Source organism: Brachyhypopomus gauderio, chromosome 13 (assembly GCF_052324685.1).
Source record: "Brachyhypopomus gauderio isolate BG-103 chromosome 13, BGAUD_0.2, whole genome shotgun sequence".
Taxonomy (NCBI): Eukaryota; Metazoa; Chordata; class Actinopteri; order Gymnotiformes; family Hypopomidae; genus Brachyhypopomus; species Brachyhypopomus gauderio.
Window position 1 is genome coordinate 12,422,401 of NC_135223.1, and position 19,209 is coordinate 12,441,609.

At 48.4% G+C, this 19,209-nt stretch overlaps 1 long non-coding RNA gene across 1 annotated transcript; it reads left to right on the plus strand.

Annotated features, from left to right (window-relative positions):
* Positions 1-3,970: 3,970 nt before the first annotated feature.
* LOC143473434 (uncharacterized) lies at positions 3,971-6,862 on the plus strand. Its single transcript, XR_013120529.1, has 4 exons — positions 3,971-4,049; positions 4,151-4,193; positions 5,231-5,343; positions 6,666-6,862. It is a non-coding gene; the product is annotated as an uncharacterized LOC143473434 (long non-coding RNA).
* The last annotated feature ends 12,347 nt before the right edge of the window (positions 6,863-19,209 follow it).

The window sequence follows — 19,209 nt, forward strand, 5'->3', positions numbered from 1 at the left end:
GTAATTGTGCTTCAGCTCTGGTCCTTAAATAAACAGTACAGTGTATTGAAGTGGAACATCACTGCATATATGAAAGGCTTGTGTCCAAACAGGTGAGGTCATGTGGTTGTGTATCAGGTTTCCAGATGGTTCTCTGTGATCTCAGAAGGCTAAAGGAGAGAGTGACTCATGGGTTTGTGCTCTGTCACACACTGTACTGAATGTCTTCTGGTTCGACTGGCTGAAGGCTGGTCTGCCTGCAAACACTACAGGACACATCAACTCAGGCTGGTCTGTCTACAAACACTGTAGGACATATTAACTCAGGCTGGTCTGTGTACAAACACTGACAGGACTCATAGACTTATTCCAATCAGTCTGACAGGAAACACCTCAACCTGATCTGTCTGTAAATTCTGACAACACACATCAGCTAAGATCACTCTGTCTGCAAACACTCACAGGACACATCAACTCATCCAATCTCTCTACCAATAATAATGTTTGCAAACACTGACAGAAAGCACTGACTCAGTCAGGCCCCTACACAACAACAGGTTCAATCCTATCCGACATTATTGTCTCCCCGACATTGTAATGAATGGCTTCCTTGCTGATTGTCCATCAGGGCAATTCCTTCATGTGACCTATAGGGGGCAGCCCACTCTCAACATTAGAGAAACATCAGTAGCCGTGCTCACCACAAGAATCACGCCACTATCGGACCTCCGCAGGGCTCCTGTAACTCTCTGCAGGGGTGAAGCTGTTCGGCGTAGGCGAGAGCAGTCGCTAGTTTCCCATGGTTCAGTGGGCCAGCTGTCTTAGAGCACGTCACAGCCCTGGCTCTACGTCCCTCCTGGGAAGGCTGTCGGCTCCGCATTGGGTCGCGGGCCCAGAACTTGGAGGCCCAGTGGAGGCTTAGAGGAGGAATCCTGCCCACGCCGCTGATGCGGGAGTTAGTGTGGCCGTCTGACTGGGGTGCATCTGGAAGGCCCTGGTGGTGTGGAGGTGGCTGAGCAGGGAGAGACACAGGAGAGACACAGGAGAGACACAGGAGAGACACAGGAGAGACCCAGGAGAAACACAGGAGAGACACAGGAGAAACACAGGAGAGACACAGGAGAGACACCGGAGAGACACAGGAGAGACACTGCCAGCTGTATGGCTTCTTCACAGCAGCACAGTCTTTACATCACAGCCCCCCCAACAAGCCTTTAAGGTGCCCAGCGTGTATCTGGCGGCTGAGAGTTGGGGGTGGTGTAAGGGTGTTGTTGTAGCTACTTTAAAAGACTTCCACACACATGTTTTCATTCATCATGTTTTGGTTTTACACTCCATGTGTGTTGATGCTGGATTGGTTTCCCCAGTCACTCGAGACTGCCCAGGGTCTGAATGACGTGTCCCAAGGACGGGGCACCATTATGAGCTCCCAATGGTGTGGAGTTTAAAATGGCAAACGTCACGCAGGCACTCACTCTATTATTGAGGACACGAGATAAGCAGTTTGGGCGAAATGAACGGAACCTGCTCAGACGTTGGAGACCCCCTGGGCTTTTGTCTCCTTCCTCACCATGGTCTTCCTCTTGGTCCTCTTCCTCATCTCAGTTTTCCTCACCTCAGTCTTTGTCACTCCGCTATTCTACATTCTGCTGAGGTGGAAATGCTGGTGTTTTACAATGTCCTGCTCATCATATAATGTTATAATTTATAACTTGACCTTGTAACCAGTGGGAGACTTTCGGCTCAGAACTGTGGTTTGGTAAAAGTGCAGTCTGACAGTTTCTGAAGGGGAAAGTGTTTCACTCGTGAAAACAGAGCAACCAGGAGCAGCTGGTGTGAGTCAGAACAGCTCACACTCAGAGAGGCAGAACTGCTCACAGAACCACTCACATTAGACACAGGGCGAATGCACGTCCCTCACACAGAGAGAAACACACAATTGTAAAAACGTGTGTGTTGATGAAGGGGGCGACAATCAACCCCTCAGCAATCAACCCTCTCAGCATGTCAGCGTGACACCCCACGTGACACCCCCCTCACGACACCTCACGTGACCCGGCACGTGACCTGCCACGTGACCCGCCACCCTGTGGGCACCAGCCACCACCCCTGAGGAGAAGCTGTCGGTTCCTTAACCGTTCCGCTGTAACGTCACGTTTCCGTTTCCAGACCCTTTGGTGTTTAGTCACGAGTAAAGCAATCGATTTGTTTACAAGCTGGAGATCAATCTGGCCATGCCGCTCACTGCGGTGCAACCTATTTCCTGACGAGAAGGTTTTGGCTTCCTGGAGAGAGGGAAACCCCCTCTCTGCGGTGCCTCAATTGCTGTATTATATTTCAGACAGGCCATTTCTCACCGTCAGTAATGTGCAGCAGGTCCTATTCACAGCACTCTAATGCTTCAGACGTGCTGCAAAGTTGCCCCTCCTGATGGGGGCGCTGCACCTACTGGAATCACTCAGCTGTAACCAAAAAAATGATAAGCTAATCCATCTGATACGCTAATCCAGATGATACGATAATCCATCTGATACGCTAATCCAGATGACACGCTAATCCATCTGGAGGTTATTAGTGCTCTGCAGCAGCCACAGGTTGAGTGATACTTCTCTTGATTTCCTGCCATGAGGCCGTACTTGTACGAGGAGAGTGGAGAGGAAGTCCCTCAGCAGGATAGCATTCACTGGGGCACTGCATGACGTGTCTGGAGTGTGTGTGTGTGTGTGTGTGTGTGTGTGTGTGTGTGTGTGAGAGAGAGAGAGAGAGAGAAAGTGGTGTGCACACATCTTGATTGGGTCATAAACATGGTTCCCAGCAAGAAGAAAAATGTGCGGTGGTGAATAGTGGTGAAGGTTTTTTTCCAGTTTTGGCTGTCGTGGACGTGTCCTCAAACGACCTGCCTCTTCCTGAGGCAGAGTTACAAGCAGCAAGCAGTCCTACCCAACAATAAACGCATACAATGTACACGCCAAGACAGACGAGGAGAAGACAGGCAAGTGACTCCAGATTTACTGGGGAGAAAAGAAGGGTGACATTTGAAATATCAAGTTCATATTTTTCTGTATGATCAAAATAACATGGTGTAGTGGCAAATATCAGACAGACAGGGAGAAAGAAATAGAGAAAGAGAGCAAGAATGAGAGCAAACTAAGCCAGCATTATTCATGTCCACCCCCTAGACATAACTCTCTTTGTACAGAGAAGTGATTGTTTTCGTGAGCAACCAGCCTATGACATAATAGTGGTGAGATCTGAAACGCTTCCCCTGATCTGAGATCAGCCATGAAGGCACGATCAGGGAGCAGCCTGCTGGTGACCAGGAGAGACGGAGAGACGAAGTATGGTGCCCTTGCATGGGCTTAAAAACTCCTCCCAACAGGACACGGTGAAGGAACGCCTTTACACTTCCAGCTTGGCGAGGAACGTTTGCTTTTTCCTTCATTGATGCCGTTTATAGTCTTCCTGTTCACAGCAGATCTGGGACGTGATTTCAGATAAGCCCTGCTTGCAGAGACAGGACCATGGAGAATGCTAAACTAAAGAATTAATTCATTTATTAATGAGCTAATTACTTATTCATTATTTATATGAATGCACAGGTTATTTTTTCATTATTTATATTAATGCACCAATTATTTATTGGTTTTATTCACACTTTTAGTCATACTTCTCTTTTGAAATGTAAACCTGAGCCTGTGACCTCAGCAGAATCTGATAATCAATGAGTTCATCTGAGGTGAACTCCACCGGTTATCATTCATCACCATTATGTTGCTTACGTAATGATCATTATACTTTCATTTCCATATTTGTGTTTGTGTGTGTGTCTGTGCATAAAGAAAGTGAAAACCTGTCTGGGGTTTCCCTATTTGCCACTGAACATACCATAGATAGAACCTCTGCCTACAGTTTGGAGGTCACAGAAGAGGCGGGCTCATGTGTCACTTCAGCTGCTTGGACCAATGACGGCTTTGCCCTCACAACCACAAGAGGGCAGTGTGGCCACTACCATCATGGGAGCGTCTTTAAAACAATGAAGACATCCAGCTTTCATTCGCAGCTTTATAAATGTGATTGGGTTTGATATAAATTCTATTAAGCTTTAAATTATATTATGTAATCACATACAGAAAAATAGACATATATTATTATCAATTTGCCTCCTCTGCAGGTCCATGCTTTTTCTGAGGAAGAGCAGAGAAATAAGACTGCAGGTAAAACAATCAGAATAAAATGAGAAGACAATGTGGTCAAATGGCCTCATCACCTTCATCTGTCTTTACTTCTGAGAATCTCCTGGCGCCTTTCGGTTTCAGGTGCTCTGGAAGGACCTTGCTAATTAAAATGTCTGACCAATTAATGAAAAACAGTGATGACCTAGAGGCGTGTGCATGCACAGACACACTCACACACACACATGCACGCTGTCTGAGTGTAAGTGTGTAGCGTCAGGCTCTGCTGGTGCGCGGTTGACGAGGCAGTATTTCAGAGACATCATCTCTGTCACGTTGTGTGTCTCCTCCACTGACCAGGCTTTTATTGAGCGTAGTGAACCAAGACCAAAGCTTCCTAGACACTGAGGATAAGGGAGGGGGGGGGGGACAGACACAATGATATGAGAGAGGGAGTGCAGTTTTGTCAGTCTTGCATGCATGTCAACGCCATGATGGGTGGTTGGGCAGATGACAGCTATGTTCTGGAGCATCTGATAGGAGCTGGTCTCCCATTAAGAATCGGTTTCCTGTTAGGAGCTGGTCTCCCATGAATAACTGGTCTCCAATTAGGAGCTGGTCTCCCATGAATAACTGGTCTCCTGTTAGCAGCTGGTCTCCCATTAAAAACTGGTCTCCTATTAGGAGCTGGACTCCCATTAAGAACTGGTCTCCTATTAGGAGCTGGTCTCCCATTAAGAACTAGTCTCCCATTAAGAGCTAGTCTCCTATTAAGAGCTGGTCTCCTATTAAGAGCTGGTCTCCCATTAAGAGATGGTCTCCTATTAGGAGCTGGTCTCCCATTAAGAACTAGTCTCCCATTAAGAACTGGTTTCCTATTAAGAGCTGGTCTCGTATTAAGAGCTGGTCTCCCATTAAGAGCTAGTCTCCTATTAAGAGCTGGTCTCCTATTAGGAGCTGGTCTCCCATTAAGAACTGGTCTCCCATTAAGAACTGGTCTCCTATTAAGAGCTGGTCTCCCATTAAGAGCTGGTCTCCTATTAGGAGCTGGTCTCTCACTGGATGTCTTTCTCCTTCAGACATGCTCCCGGCTCAGATCCTCATTCATTTACTGCCAAGGCCCAGAGTGCATGAAAACAGAGACGAGGCCCAGGACTGGGGCCGCCGCCAAGATGTTCCAATCTGGTCCAGGGTAATTTTGATTGTACACAGTGTGTGTGTGTGTGTGTGTGTGTGTGTGGGTGTGTGTGCATTCATGTGTGTAGTTTTCTGGAACAGTGACTTGAGTTTATTATTATTCTATTCTATTATTGTTATCTCTCAAATTAAATGTTGGTGAAAATATGGTTAGAACCACACATGAACACTTAAACACTTGAACACACACACACACACACGCACGCACGCACGCACGCACGCACACACACACACACACACACACACACACATGCGCACAAACTTGCCCACTGCAGGAATGTAACCCTGACTTGGCCTTTGTGGGAGATGCATTAGAGACTCTGCTCCATTCTTTACAGCCTTGTGGAATTTCATGCTCATATCTTCAGCAGTCAGAGAGAACTGTGCATGTGTGCTTCACTGTCCACGGGACAGAGCCACTGCACTGGGCTTTCGACAGCCTCTCTCTGACACACACACACACACACACACACACACACACACATGGTCATGCATTCTGAACCTCTCATCTTCATTCATTTTCCATTAGCATGAAATATGCATCATGGGCGATGCTTCGTGGGCCAGGGCTCAAACCTGCGGTGCTCACAGGTGTCGAGCGCGCACGCATGCTTGACTTCTTCCTGTTCCTGGTGCACTAATGAATCCAGACAATGTGTGATGAGACACCCCCATTGGTCCTGATGTGATGAAACACCTCCACCTGTCCTGATGTGATGAGACACCCACACACCACCTGCAGGCCTTTCTGACAGTCTGCTTCTTCCTCTTTCCCAAAGACCAAGAAATCCCTCAGACTCAAAAAAATCTCACTCTCTCTGACATTCTCCATCTCATACTCACTCCTTATCAGACTCTCTCCATCTCATACTCACTCCTTATCAGACTCTCTCCATCTCATACTCACTCATTATCAGACTCTCCATCTTAGACTCACTTCATATCAGACTCTCTGCATTTCAGACTCACTCCTCATCAGACTCTCCATCTCATACTCACTCCTTATCAGACTCTCTCCATCTCATACTCACTCATTATCAGACTCTCTCCATCTCATACTCACTCCTTATCAGACTCTCTCCATCTCATACTCACTCATTATCAGACTCTCCATCTTAGACTCACTTCATATCAGACTCTCTGCATCTCAGACTCACTTCATATCAGACTCTCTGCATCTCAGACTCACTCCTGCTCATTCTCTCTGTGTACCATGCACATATAGTATGTGTGGGCATAAAACACACAGGGTTAAAGGTCACACCAGTACATGAAGTGAATGTTCTGTCTCATCCTGGTTTTGTTCCTCTGTCTTAGCATGCTGGTGGCCCTTGGACAGAGAGAGCACAGACGTGTGGAGAGACGTGTGGAGAGACGCGTGGAAATGCAGCTACAGATGTATCCGTACCACTCTCACTCTCTCTCTTCCTGCACTGACCTACGTCGCGTCCAGATGGTTGCCAGCTCAACTTAAGCCCAGATCCTTAACTCGGCGAGACGTTTATATTGGCCAATAAATTTGAGCATGGGGACGCTGTATCTGTACTGGTTGTTAGATCTCAGGTCTTTTGATGAAACATCTAGGGGGTAATCAAGCGTCAGCACTAACAGCCCCCACACGCAGGAGGGAGGTGCCCACCGACTCACTCACCATAGTGCACTTCACCATTAGCAATTTGTGGTCTGTCCACAGTATAAAGTGAAGTGAGACTTTATCATGCGGTAGGGGTTTTCCATAAACACCCTTATTTCTATGTCATGTTTCATTATATAACATACCCTTACGCGTGGAGAAGCCTGCCACACGCATCTGAGCACTACGGCTGCCATGAAAACCTCTTTCAAACTTTCAGGGAAATCTTCTGAGGGTTTTTTATGTGTGTATATGTGTGTGGATGTGCATGCATATGTGCTTTTTCCTAATTACCAAGAAATTCAAGGTACCTAAAATTAATCCCGGAGCTCTTAGAGCTGTGTTTTCCAGGGAAAAAGACGAAAGCAATAAATTAGAACCCTTAGTCAGGAATTTTCCGAGATGTCAGTGAGATATGTAGTGTGAATGCTCAGCGCATTGAGAAGCTGCATCCTGACGTCTCCTGACGCGTCTGAATATTATTCATGCACTTTCTGTCCATACTGAGTTAACCTGTAATACAGCTGTTGGAAAAATATTGTAGTCTGTCATGGTGAGTTGCCCCCACTTACTGCTACAAGACTTTCCACAAGCTTAAATCAATCTCCGTCCAGTAGAGAGAGAGTGAAAGAGAGCGAGAGAGAGACAGACAGACAGACAGTCAGAGAGAGAGAGACAGACAGCAAGAGACAGGGAGAGCAAAGATGAAACAGCTGAATAAAGCAGTAGTTAGCTCAGTATTTCAGAACCCCCAACCCCTAATAAAGTTAGGTCCATTCTGATTAAACACTGATTAAAAGTCTGTAGAAATAACCGTAATTCTTGATAGTGTAGGTAGAGTGTATGTGTGCATCTGTGTGTGTGCACACTCGTGTCTCAGATCTCATTTTAATGGGCTGAGGAATGGTGCTATTAGAAAGAGAGTATTTTCAACACCACGTCCCTCATGAAAAATTGAACACACTCATCATGAATCCACAATGGAAGAACCTCCACTTCCACATGCCGATGGACACAGGATGCAGGAGGAAGCTCTGCAGGAGCACCTGCTCTCAGACAGACGTGTGGACCATCACCACGGCCTGACAGCCCTCAGCTAACCTCATGGTGTGTGAGCAGAGTGGGGATGGGACACAGGGAAGGGGGTGGGGCCCAGGGAAGTGGGCGTGGCAAGATCTCCATGTGTGGGTGGAGACAAGGGTGGGCTGGGGGAGGGAAACAGACAGCAGGTTGGCAGACGGGCACAGTGTTGGCACTGCGGTGGGGTTAACACAAAAGGCTGGATGACAGCTACAGCAGAGAGGCCATGCCCACGTTCATCCACACACACACACACACACACACACACACACACACACACACACACACACCTGCCTGAAGACAGGGAGACCTCCTCCCACACCTTCTCTCATTGGCTCTCTTTCAGTCATTATTTCTGCCATCATCTCTGCTGTTGCTGCCTCTCTTTCACTTTCTCTCTTTCTCTCCCTCTCTCTCTCTTTCTGTTCTCCACACATGCTCATTTTCACTAGAACATTCCTGGACGCTGGTTTGCATTTGACTGAATGAATGAATGAAGCCCCCCTCGGGAACGTGCCACTGTCTAGTCAGAATCTGCACTTGACATACTTTTAATTCTCTCAGTGACGTTTCTACAACGCAGTCTGTCTGTGTGTGAAAGAATGACAAACATAAGAGAGTGTGTGTGAGGGTATGTGTGTGTGTGTTTCTGTGGGTGGGTGCATAAAGAGGGCACATATTTATATACATATTTGGAGCTATTTGGCTGATTAAAAAAACAATAAAATTTTCTTCTGGTTACTGAAATGTTTAGGTATGTACAACGCTTTATTTAGCTACAGTGTGTATGTGTGTGGGGGGGGGGTTGTGTGTGTGTGTGTGTGTGTGTGTGAGAGAGAGAGAGAGAGAGAGAGAGAGAGAGAGAGAGAGAGAGAGACAGACAGAGAGCGAGAGACAGAGAGAGAGAGAGAGACCAACAGGAGGCCACTTCTGATGCACTTGTCACATTTAACTGATCAGCGTGGGCGGTGTGTTAGCAGTAGTGCAGTGCTGCAGTGTGTGAGTGAGTGGTGGTCCACACCCTGCAGCCTGGGACAGACTTCTGCTCCACACAGGGTCAAATCAGGTTGGCACACGCACAGAAAGAGAGGCTGGGATTGGTCAGCTCGTACTGCAGAGGTGCAGAGAGCATGCAGTTTCACTTGCCTTAACAAGCCCCATGTGTCTGTCAAACAAAACAGGAGATGTGTGTGTGTGTGTGTGTGTGTGCGTGTGTGTGTGTGTGTGTGTGTGTGTGTGTGTTGGGAGAGACACTCAAGGCTGAATGGTGTGTGTGTGTGTGTGTGTGTGTGTGTGTGCGCGTGTTGGGAGAGCCACTCAAGGCTGAATGTGTGTGCGCGCATTTGTGTGTGTGTTGGGATAGACACTCAAGGCTGAATGGGTGTGTGTGGGTGTGTGTGTGTGCATTGAGGGGATGACACTCATTTTTTTTCAAACGTGTGACTTGCATTGTCACGATCAATCCCAATTTAACAGCAGCTCACAGGAACCTTCGGGGGGCAGTGAAAGGTTGACAGGTGAGAACGTACTGCTGTCGTTGTGCTCGAAACCCCACCCGCCACTCACACGGATCACGCTGTCTCGCGCTGTCAGGCGACCCGCCGTCGAGACGTCGTCCTGCTGCGCGTGACCGGGAGCGCACGCTCACCCACACGCCCGCGTCCTGTCGAAAACGAGCACGGGAGGATCGGTGCGGAGGGTTTGTGTGCGGCTGGCATGCGTAGCACAGCAGCACGTAAAACCCGCAGCCTGTACGGTGTGAGTGGCGTTCCTGTGCAAGCAGAGGACACACTCTGAGGCGTGTCACCACAGGCGTGTCACTACCTGTGTTGCTTCGCTTCCTGTGGCATGCCGTGGGACTGTTCTCACACGCCACTGTGAAACAGATGTTCCACTGCCTCCCCCAGTCCCAGGTAGATGGTAGCATCAGCGCCTGGCCAGCGCTAGCAGACCATGTCTAGAGGAAGATGAATTCAGTTCACCAAAATGCATCTCTGTCCAGCAGATGAAAACTATTAACTCAGAAACTTCAAAAACTTTACCTGCAAAACACACATAATGGATCAGATCATCAACGAGACACTACTGCAATCAATTAAAAAACATTTAAAAAGTGATGCCAGTGAACCATGTTGTATAATCTTGTTCAGTCAGAGCATCCCAAATACCACTGAGAAAGGTCACCACTGTTGCAATGTTAAAGCTTATTCAATTATTTAGATGTTTGACCATTGACTAATTTAACATAAGCCAGCACCAAAGGCTCAATGACTGGAAAAATCAATGTCTTTCTAAAACTTACTTTAATTCTAGTTAAACTTACTCCCTCTAGTCCTAGTTAAAAGTACTCTAGTCCTAGTTAAACGCTAGTCCCCCAAGGTGAGCTGCTGGGACCCTGGACATGGACCCAGCGAAGTTCTGCACCTCCAGGGGTTCATCCATTCTTGTGTTCTTCATTCTCCTCATCTCACAACTGAGGTTTTGATGGTAGAAAGAATGATCTGACTTGCCATTTCAAAATCTCCCACCATTGTTCAGCTGAGATCTGCTGACTGTGAAGGCCATGGCACCTGATTTACATAATTGTCATACTCATCAAATGATTCGCTGCCATCTTGATCTAAAATCGAGGTCAGCTGGGGATGGTCTGCATTTCTATATGTGTATCACTATATTGATGGGTTATGTTTTTCTATTGGTTTTCCTTTAAGCTCTCATCCACCTGTGTGGATTCAAACATTGGTTCAAACTGCATTACTGCTTCATCATTGGTTGCCAACAATTATTGGCTTTAAATGTTTATTAATACCCCCCTCCCCATTTCTTCATAAACACATTCACTTCTATTTCACCTACGCCTGCAATTGCACAACGTTGTCCTGAGTCAAACGGTGATCCTGGGCCCGTGTGTGTGTGTGTGTGTGTGTGTGTGTGTGTGTGTGTGTGTCAGGCCTACAGTGGTCACTCTGGGCCCGTGTGTGTGTGTCAGGCCCACAGTGGTTGCCCTGGGCCCATGTGCGCGTGTGTGCGTGCGTGTGTGTGTGTGTGTGTATGTGTGTGTGCGAGTGTGTGTGTGTGCGTGTGTCAGGCCCACAGTGGTCACTCTGGGCCCGTGTGTGTTGTCAAGCCCACAGTGGTTTCCCTGGGCCCATGTATGCGTGTGTGTGAGTGTGTGTGTGTGTGTGTGTGTGTGTGTGTGTGTGTGTGTGTGTGTGTGTGTGTGTGTGTGTGTGTGTGTGTGTGCGTGCGCGAGTGTGTGTGTGTGTGTGCGTGTGTCAATGCCCACAGTGATCACTCTGGGCCTGTGTGTGTGTGTGTGTGTGTGTGTGTGTGTGTGTGCGTGTGTCAATGCCCACAGTGATCACTCTGGGCCTGTGTGTGTGTGTGTGTGTCAGGCCCACAGTGGAGTGAAGTACTGCTGGTTCCACACACACTCTCTCCGTCCTCTCTGTGCTGGCCATTTTTAAAAGGGCACAGTGAAACACACTGAGAACGAGCCTCACACTCCCACAGTATAGAAGCACAGTGTAGAGCAGGACCAGCAGAAACCCAATTACAATTACCTCACAGTTACACTGCTGCATACTGAAATACTACTATATCAATACTATACTAATACTATATCAAGCTTGAGTGGTAACCAGCAACAGCGAAAATAACAACAATGTTTTTGTTTGTTTGTTTACATATGTACTGTTTATGTAACCCTGCTATGCCAAGGCAGGCTGTGTGCAGGGTGAGGCTTACGGCACGTGATGAGTGCGTGGTACCGAACAGCCTACTCGGAACTGGCACTCCTAGGCAATAATTAACAGCACATATCTGGAGAACAGGAAATGCACTCAGCGCTGGTGGAAGCGTTTAGATCTGCAGATCTCCTTAATGCCAGCTAGCGGTCGATATCCTTTTAAAAACAGATGGATGTCTCCAAAAGCCCAGATGGCAGGTTTCCCAATTACAAACCCAAGTGGACTCTGATCCTCACCGAGGAAGATCTTCTTGACTGCTGTAACGTTGGAGTGACAGCAGCGAGCACTGAAACACCTTTACATACGTTAATGACTAAAATGAATGACATGCAGGTATAAATGTGTGTCCATTGTTTCTGTCTGGCATCTTGGTGGACGTTTCATTTAATGATGTGAATTCTCCCTGCTTTTGTTTTTTTTTCTGATATATTGAGAGTTCTCCAGTGAGTAACAATCTGTGTTATTACACAGAAGCAGAAGAAAAGGCAGCGAAAATAACAATGTGGTCCGGTGGTGGAGCGGAGCTTTCCGAACACAGACCCGCGAGGAGGCGGGACTCCCCACAACACTCCTCCTGGAATGTTGAGGACTCGTAAAGTTGTTGTAGTTCAAATTCTTCTGTTATTGCAATACCAAAACCTTTCCTGCGAGTTGCCAAGCGATACGTGCTTGGGATTCAAGAGTTATTCATTCTTGATCCCTACGTATGGCCTACTGAGTGAAGGGTGTGTTTGTATTACAGAGAGAGAGAGAGAGAGAGAGAGAGAGAGAGAGAGAGAGAGAGAGAGAGAGAGAGAGAGAGAGAGAGAGAGAGAGTACAGCTGTCAACATGCTCTTATGCTGAACAGATGTGTGGACACTCCCCGATCCACCCTGCTGCCTGCAGTCAAATGTACGCAGCCTGCAACAGAAGCAAAACAACCATTTGTTGTAGATTTTTGGGATTCCTGGGATTCTTGTGGAAGCCGTCACATGTTGAAACCAAATCACAGCGGCAGAGGCTTGATGTGGAGGTGAGCCTGGTCACGTGACCATCTGGGAAGGCCCGCGGCGGTGTGGAGACCCATGCAGAAACGGCATGAACGTGGAGGTTCATCCCCCTTCCACGACTGATCTCGATCAGACCGGAGAACATGCCGTGCTGACAGCTGGAGCGTGTCTGTCCAGCCCAGTGGAGGGAGAGCGGGGCTGAACCGGACCCTATCTCCGCATCGCACCGACCTGCGCCCATGACGAGACCAGAGGTCTGCTCTTGTTATTCGGTCCTTCGCCCCAGCAGGAACAGGCAGAGGTCATAGGTCACTTGTAGGTTTTTGTGGAGCCAGAGGTTTAGGTGTGAGTCACTCTTGGATATGCAGTGCTAGGTGCTGTTCTAGCAGTTAATAAAACTTCATGGAAAGTTGACAGAACTGATAAGGGGGATTTTAGGGCTTTTGAAGGAGTTTTTATGTTTTCAGTTTTGGTATCACTTGGAGAAATAAACACAGCACTCCTTGACCTTGTGACCCTGTTATCTTGGCAATGCCATCTGACCTTAAAGCACTTTGAAACGTGACCCCTCACCCTTACAAAAAGATAAGATCAGTCAGCAGTTTCAAGTTAAGACTACTGACGTCATTTACTGTAAGAACAATTCATTAACCCGCTTAGACTCACATCTGCTTTTCCAATCACATTTCACACTGAAAGCTGAGTCACATAAGCAGAAAGGAGATGGCAACATCAGAGGAGGTAGCAGAACGTTTCAAAGTCCGTGCAGCAGCAGGTCTGTGTGGCAGGTCTGTGTGGCAGGTCTGTGTAGCAGGTCTGTGTGGCAGGTCTGTACATGGAGCAGGTGCATAATGCAGCGTAAATTACCTTTCGATCGCTGCCTCTTTGCATGTCTTGTTTGAAAATTTCACAATAAATGTTGTGCCATTAGCAAGCAAACACGGGTGAGTGACCCATATTGAGCAAATGGCTGTTTTTCATAATGGTTGAGGGATTGATATGGACTCTAGGGTGCAGTGATTTATTGGGCTCCCTGGTGTGTTAAGCTTCTCTGTCCATTAAGTCAGAACACAAATAAAGAAACGTGCGTTAGAAACATGTGGGCTCGGATGTTACTTCTGCTCTGAAGCAGAGACGGATGGAACACTAACCAGTACACCGGTACATACCCCTGTGTTCATACCCCTGTGTTCATACCCCTGTGTTCATACCCCTGTGTGTATACCCCTGTGTTCATACCCCTGTGTTCATATCCCTGTGTTCATACCCCTGTGTACATACCCCTGTGTTCATACCCCTGTGTTCATATCCCTGTGTGTATACCCCTGTGTTCATACCCCTGTGTACATACCCATGTTCATACCCCTGTGTTCATACCCCTGTGTGTATACCCCTGTGTACATACCCCTGTGTTCATACCCCTGTGTACATACCCATGTTCATACCCCTGTGTTCATACCCCTGTGTACATACCCCTGTGTTCATACCCCTGTGTTCATACCCCTGTGTACATACCCCTGTGTTCATACCCATGTGTTCATAGCCCTGTGTACATACCCCTGTGTTCCTACCCCTGTGTACATACCCCTGTGTTCATACCCCTGTGTTCATACCCATGTTCATACCCCTGTGTTCATACCCCTGTGTACATACCCCTGTGTTCATACCCCTGTGTTCATACCCCTGTGTGTATACCCCTGTGTTCATACCCGTGTGTTCATACCCCTGTGTACATACCCTTGTGTTCCTACCCCTGTGTTCATACCTCTGTGTTCATACCCGTGTTCATACCCCTGTGTACATACCCCTGTGTACATACCCCTGTGTGTATATACCTGTGTGTATACATCTGTGTTCATACCCCTGTGTTCATACCCCTGTGTGTATACCCCTGTGTACATACCCCTGTGTACATACCCCTGTGTGTATATACCTGTGTGTATATATCTGTGTTCATACCCCTGTTTTCATACCCCTGTGTATATCTATCTGTGTTCATACCAATGTGTACATACCCGTTTTCATACCCCTGTGTATATACATCTGTGTTCATACCAATGTGTTCATACCAATGTGTACATACCCGTTTTCATACCCCTGTGTATATACATCTGTGTTCATGTATATGTCTCTCTGTTCAGAGAGAGATGTCCCTGTGTGTGTGTCCCTGTATGTGTGTTCCTGTGTGTGTCCCCCTATGTGCGTGTGCATGTCCCTGTGTGCGTGTCTCTATGTGCGTGTCCCTGTGTGTGCGTGTCCCTGTGTGTGCGTGTCCCTGTGTGTGCGTGTCTCTATGTGCGTGTCCCTGTGTGCGTGTGCCTGTGTGCATGTCCCTGTGTCCGTGTCTCTATGTGCGTGTCCCTGAGTGTGCGTGTCTCTATGTGCGTGTCCCTGTGTGCATGTCCCTGTGTGCGTATCCCTGTGTGCGTGTGCCTATGTGCGTGTCCCTGTGTGTGCGTGTCCCTGTGTGTGCGTGTCTCTATGTGCGTGTCCCTGTGTGCGTGTGCCTGTGTGCATGTCCCTGTGTGCGTGTCTCTATGTGCGTGTCCCTGTGTGTGCGTGTCTCTATGTGCGTGTGCCTGTGTGTGCATGTCCCTGTGTGTGCGTGTCCCTGTGTGCGTGTGCCTGTGTGTAGGCCATGAGGGGAGGATACGCTGGAATCCTCACCTATCTGACTCATGCTCTGACCTCAGGGGGGAAGAGTTGACCCTAGCAAGATGACCCCAGCCAAGCCGGAGCCCTGAAGGATCGGGGTGTTACTGCCCAATGACATCACATTTATACTCCTATAGTATAAATACAAACTAGCACACAAACAACAGACTCTGCCACACACTCTAAAATGTAAAAAGCAATATTTTAGGACAATAAAAAGTCTTCACACTTCACAGTCAAACTTAATATCCTCATATTTATGTTTTCTCAAACTTTTCTTGCCTTGTTCAAAAATATGTTTGCAGAATTAATTGGACAGCAGTACTTTCCAAATGTTGCTGTTGACCTCTGACCTCCATGGTGTGTTGGCGCAGGGCACTTTTGGGCCTGCGGGGGCACTGCGGAGACCTCTAGTGCAGTCAGTCAAGCACTGTGTGCTTTAAGAGAGCAACAGCTACTTGTTTTGACATCATCACTCAAATCTGAAATGACTTTTTTTGGTGTTGTTTCCTTGATAATTATATAGCCCGTATGCAGTTTTTATCTTTCGTGCCATTTGTCATTTTCTTACCTTTAATCAAACTTAAATCAAGGAGGAAAAAAGCGTGTCCTTGAACCACCCAGGGACACGATGGAAGGAAAGATCCCCCAGCACAGAACATCCATCTCTGTGGATTAGCATGAGAGCATCATTTCCTCTTTATGTATGGTCACAGGCAACTTTATCATTCACTTTACATGAGCACGGACCGAGAGGGAGAGGAGACCTTGAAGCATTACCGCGCTAGATCTGATCCAATCAAAAAGGAACAGAAGCCGATTCCTTATCTCTTAAGATACCACATTTCCCTCTCTCCAGACAGAAATGAGGAAGAAGAAAGACAGAGAGAGAGAGAGAAAGAGAAAGAAAATGGAAATGGGGCAGGATAGAGAGACAGAGTGAGAGAAACAGAAAGAGTGAGAGAAACAGAGTGAGAGAAACAGAGAGAGAGAGAGAGAGAGAGAGAGAGAGACAGCTTTTGCAAATCATTTGATTACTTTGGACTGAAATGGAGGAGAAGCAGGCTCCTTGGGCTCCCTGGAGCTCTGCGCTGTGTGCAGAAATCACATTAAATCCTGCCGCTTCTGCATTTGTTTTAAGATTTCAAAATAATTAACTGAGCGAAATGCTGTTATGGATCCAGAATGGGATTAAATGGAACATTAAGAGTTCTTTAGATTGAAGACACAGCAGAACAAAAATGACTTTCTCTACGATTTGACTCAGTACTTATTTTTTCATATGTGTGTGTGTATGTGTGTGTTTTAACATTTGGGTATTTAATGATGCCTTTGGCCCGCTGCACATGCCGGGTGTGTGAGACCGTTCTGTGTGAGACCGGTGGATCCGTACGGCAGCACGCCTGTCCCTTCCTCGCTGCTGGGCAAACCAAGGGCAGCGTGGCGGGCGGATACGTCCCGCGGGTCGCCGTAGGACGTGGAACCCAGGGTCATCGGGTCGGACGTGCCCTCTTCTCCCCTTCCTTATGGTCCAGCCCCGGAGACACACTGCAATCAACGGCCAATTACTCCGTGTTCTTTTACAGCCCGCTATACATCGGCCCAATTCCCTCCGCAGCGTTTCGCCGTAAATGGGGAAGATAATGTGCGGATAAGAGTGGGCGATGGTGCGGGCGGTTAAAGCCGTGAGCGGAGCTCCGGACGACCCTCTTTAATAACCTTTTGTTAATATCGCTGGAGTTGCCCTGCTGGTAATCACACTCCGGATTGGCGTGTAAAGGTGGTCCCGTCCCCGTGCCGGGCCGCCCGGCCTCACACGGATCTAATTAACTCGTCGTGAGTTTCATTACTGTGGAGGGCTCTCAGCTAGCATTGTGGTTCAAGTGTATAATTGTCATATTAGAGACACTGCCTTTGGGAGATCAAGTAGTGTTTCAATCGGGGCTGCTTGGGGTGCCGCAGACAGAGGAACAGACTGACATCAGCCGCGCTGGCCGCCCCCTACGATGTTTTATTAGCCAAAAGAAATTGTCTTACATCTGTTCGTTTTAAACTCCCTCTGTCTCTAGCACCGCCCCCCCCCCCCAAACCTCAGGTGAGAGTGACATAATGAATCTCCATTTGAGATGTCAACACAGATGAGGGTGTTTGTTAGGGTTTTTGAGGGTGTAAATACATGGCCACATTCTCAGCACACCCATGTTCACAGAGGTGCTCTTCAGTCTAACCTCTAGGAGGAGGAGCGCTAGAGCTCGCGGACGGGTGTCGTCAGGAAGAGAGGGAACAGAAGGAGTGTGTGGGAGTGTCCCAGACTGCTTGGGCTTCTGTAGAAGAACATGGCGGAACGTGGGGGAACATGGGGGAACGTGGGGGAACATGGGGGAACATGGGGGAACATGGGGGAACATGAGGGAACATGGGAGGGGACGTGGGGGAACGTGGGGGAACATGGGGGAACATGGGGGAACATGGGGGAACATGAGGGAACATGGGAGGGGACGTGGGGGAACGTGGGGGAACATGGGGGAACATGGGGGAACATGGGGGAACATGAGGGAACATGGGAGGGGACGTGGGGGAACGTGGGGGAACATGGGGGAACATGGGGGAACGTGAGGGGACGTGGGGGAACGTGAGGGAACATGGGGGAACATGGGGGAACATGGGGGAACATGAGGGAACATGGGAGGGGACGTGGGGGAACGTGGGGGAACATGGGGGAACATGGGGGAACGTGAGGGAACATGGGAGAATGTGAGGGAACATGGGGGAACGTGAGGGAACGTGAGGGAACATGGGGGAACGTGAGGGAACGTGAGGGAACATGAGGGAACGTGGGGGAACGTGAGGGAACGTGGGGGAACGTGAGGGAACGTGAGGGACCATGGGGGAACGTGAGGGAACGTGAGGGACCATGGGGGAACGTGAGGGGACGTGGGGGGAACGTGAGGGAACATGGGGGGACGTGGGGGAACGTGAGGGAACGTGAGGGAACATGGGGGAATGTGAGGGAACGTGGGGGAACATGGGGGAACGTGGGGGAACGTGGGGGAACATGAGGGAACGTGGGGGAACATGAGGGAACGTGGGGGAACATGAGGGAACATGGGGGAATGTGAGGGAACGTGAAGGAACGTGGGGGAACATGGGGGAAGATGGTAGACGAGGCTCAGGCAGCTCCGAGCTTGATCTCATCGACAACGTCGACGTGGAACCACTTACAGGAGGGCATTGATTTCTTTAGCTGTTCACCAGGGAAGAAGGAACTGACAGAGAGAGAGAGAGAGAGAGAGAGAGGAGAGAGAGAGAGAGAGAGAGAGAGAGAGAGAGAGGGAGAGAGAGAGGGAAAGAGGGAAAGAGAGGGAGAGAGCGGAGGTGATTGTCTTTACTATAGAGCTCAGAGATGCTCTCCTGTCTCATAATGGCACTTCAGAAAATCCTTCTGATCTGATGGTGCCTTATAAAGACTGACAGACTTCATGGAGAAATGGGGGGGGGAATGTGATTCTTTAGATCTTCCACTTAGCAAACGACCCTGCAGGGGAGAACGAGGGAGTTGGGAGCAGAAGAAAGGTGTGTGATGAAGGAGAGGACGTGAGGGCATCAGAAGGGAAGAGAGTGACTAGGCGTTTCAGACTGGCTCGACATGCTGTAAAACGCCTAAGTGGTTTCTGCTGTACGGCAGCAGGCGTAAAGATGAGCAGACAAAGGGCGCAAATGTTCCCTAAGACCATTCCGAGATTTCCCATTTCAA